We start from the raw sequence: 2,976 nt of genomic DNA on the forward strand, positions 1-2,976 counted from the left end.
TGGACCAAGGCCCCGTCTCGTTTTGCTATAAGCAAGGGCGTGGCAAGGCACGCGGGGGGCCAAAAAATCAAAGTGCTCCGAAAATGCACACGGGGGTGTCAAGCAACCTCCATGTACCGTGGCATGACCGTGGCCAAGTAATAAAGATCAAATTCCATGCCTAGGCCAAGTTGGACCAAGGCCCCGTCTCGTTTTGCTATAAGCAAGGGCGTGGCAAGGCACGCGGGGGGCCAAAAAATCAAAGTGCTCCGAAATGCACACGGGGGTGTCAAGCAACCTCCATGTACCGTGGCATGACCGTGGCCAAGTAATAAAGATCAAATTCCATGCCTATGCCAAGTTGGACCAAGGCCCCGTCTCGTTTTGCTATAAGCAAGGGCGTGGCAAGGCACGCGGGGGGCCAAAAAATCAAAGTGCTCCGAAAATGCACACGGGGGTGTCAAGCAACCTCCATGTACCGTGGCATGACCGTGGCCAAGTAATAAAGATCAAATTCCATGCCTATGCCAAGTTGGACCAAGGCCCCGTCTCGTGTTGCTATAAGCAAGGGCGTGGCAAGGCACGCGGGGGGCCAAAAAATCAAAGTGCTCCAAAATGCACACGGGGGTGTCAAGCAACCTCCATGTACCGTGGCATGACCGTGGCCAAGTAATAAAGATCAAATTCCATGCCTATGCCAAGTTGGACCAAGGCCCCATCTCGTTTTGCTATAAGCAAGGGCGTGGCAAGGCACGCGGGGGGCCAAAAAATCAAAGTGCTCCGAAAATGCACACGGGGGTGTCAAGCAACCTCCATGTACCGTGGCATGACCGTGGCCAAGTAATAAAGATCAAATTCCATGCCTATGCCAAGTTGGACCAAGGCCCCGTCTCGTTTTGCTATAAGCAAGGGCGTGGCAAGGCACGCAGGGGGCCAAAAAATCAAAGTGCTCCGAAATGCACACGGGGGTGCCAAGCAACCTCCATGTACCGTGGCATGACCGTGGCCAAGTAATAAAGATCAAATTCCATGCCTATGCCAAGTTGGACCAAGGCCCCGTCTCGTTTTGCTATAAGCAAGGGCGTGGCAAGGCACGCGGGGGGCCAAAAAATCAAAGTGCTCCGAAAATGCACACGGGGGTGTCAAGCAACCTCCATGTACCGTGGCATGACCGTGGCCAAGTAATAAAGATCAAATTCCATGCCTAGGCCAAGTTGGACCAAGGCCCCGTCTCGTTTTGCTATAAGCAAGGGCGTGGCAAGGCACGCGGGGGGCCAAAAAATCAAAGTGCTCCGAAATGCACACGGGGGTGTCAAGCAACCTCCATGTACCGTGGCATGACCGTGGCCAAGTAATAAAGATCAAATTCCATGCCTATGCCAAGTTGGACCAAGGCCCCGTCTCGTTTTGCTATAAGCAAGGGCGTGGCAAGGCACGCGGGGGGCCAAAAAATCAAAGTGCTCCGAAAATGCACACGGGGGTGTCAAGCAACCTCCATGTACCGTGGCATGACCGTGGCCAAGTAATAAAGATCAAATTCCATGCCTATGCCAAGTTGGACCAAGGCCCCGTCTCGTTTTGCTATAAGCAAGGGCGTGGCAAGGCACGCGGGGGGCCAAAAAATCAAAGTGCTCCGAAATGCACACGGGGGTGTCAAGCAACCTCCATGTACCGTGGCATGACCGTGGCCAAGTAATAAAGATCAAATTCCATGCCTATGCCAAGTTGGACCAAGGCCCCGTCTCGTTTTGCTATAAGCAAGGGCGTGGCAAGGCACGCGGGGGGCCAAAAAATCAAAGTGCTCCGAAATGCACACGGGGGTGTCAAGTGTAACGACCCAATTTTCATATTATTATTTTTATGTGTTAAAATATTTTATTAACGTGGAATTTTAATTAAGTTAATAACTAGAGTTATTTATCGAGTACTTTAGTTATTAAGCGAGTAGTGAGAGTTAACGTGTTATTGGGCCAAGCCAATTGGGCTTGAGGCCCAATGGGCCTTGTGTGTGTGTGGAGCGCCCATATGGGCATAAGTGAGGGAAGAGAGAATTCATTTTCTCATGTTTCTTTTGTGTTCTTGAGAGGAGAAGAGGAGAGCTTGGGAGCTAGAGCAAGGAGAGAGCTAGGGATTCGAGATCTTCGTCGTGTTTTCTTCGAATCCAGGTAAGAGAGTAGATTTCATATTCGTGGGTGACTCGAGGAAGGGGAGAATGTCGATTTCTCCTCACCCGAACTTCCTCCACCCCATTTTCGTTTTAGCTTAGAACGGATTTTCTTGATGGAAATCGTTCCTAAGGTTCTTAATATGTTTAACATGCTTTTAACATGATTAATGAACGGATTTAATGGTTAAAAACGAGTTTTATAACAGATTAAACTCAAGAACTTTGTGTTCTTGAGAGTTTTGATGAAAAAGTGTCAATCTTTACTTTTTCGATGTTTATGACGTAGATCTGAGAAATGAACTGTCCTTTTGTGTTTAGATATGCTTGTTGCACTTGAATATGAACTTATTTGGGGTTTATAACATGAAAAATGGTTTATGTGAGAGTCTTGAGAGTTTAGAGTTTGAAATGAGAAATGTAGAAAATTGTTATCTATGAGGTCTGAACCTTTACGTGCAATTTTGACCTCTTTTCGTTGTGAACTGGTTTTAGTGGCCAACATAAAAGTTGTAGCCCTGTTTGTTAGCTTTCCAACGAGTATATGTGCGTCTCCATTGGACTTTCGTAGCCCAAGTTATGATCGTTGCAATGAGAGGCTGTCCTGCAGAAATCAGAACCAGTCCATTCTGCAGAGAATTCGCCCCAGGCGAAATATATTTCGCCCCAGGCGAAAATTGGTCAGTGAGAACCAGTCATTCTGCAGTTATTTCGCCCCAGGCGAAATATATTTCGCCCCAGGCGAAAATGTTGCAGTTTTCTCCAGTTTTTCATCTGCGATCTTCCTTTGCATGTAGTTTCGAATCAGTGTCTTATTCTTACATGATTGTTGA

The sequence above is a fragment of the Trifolium pratense genome, unplaced genomic scaffold (assembly GCF_020283565.1).
Source record: "Trifolium pratense cultivar HEN17-A07 unplaced genomic scaffold, ARS_RC_1.1 scaffold_78, whole genome shotgun sequence".
Lineage (NCBI taxonomy): Eukaryota > Viridiplantae > Streptophyta > Magnoliopsida > Fabales > Fabaceae > Trifolium > Trifolium pratense.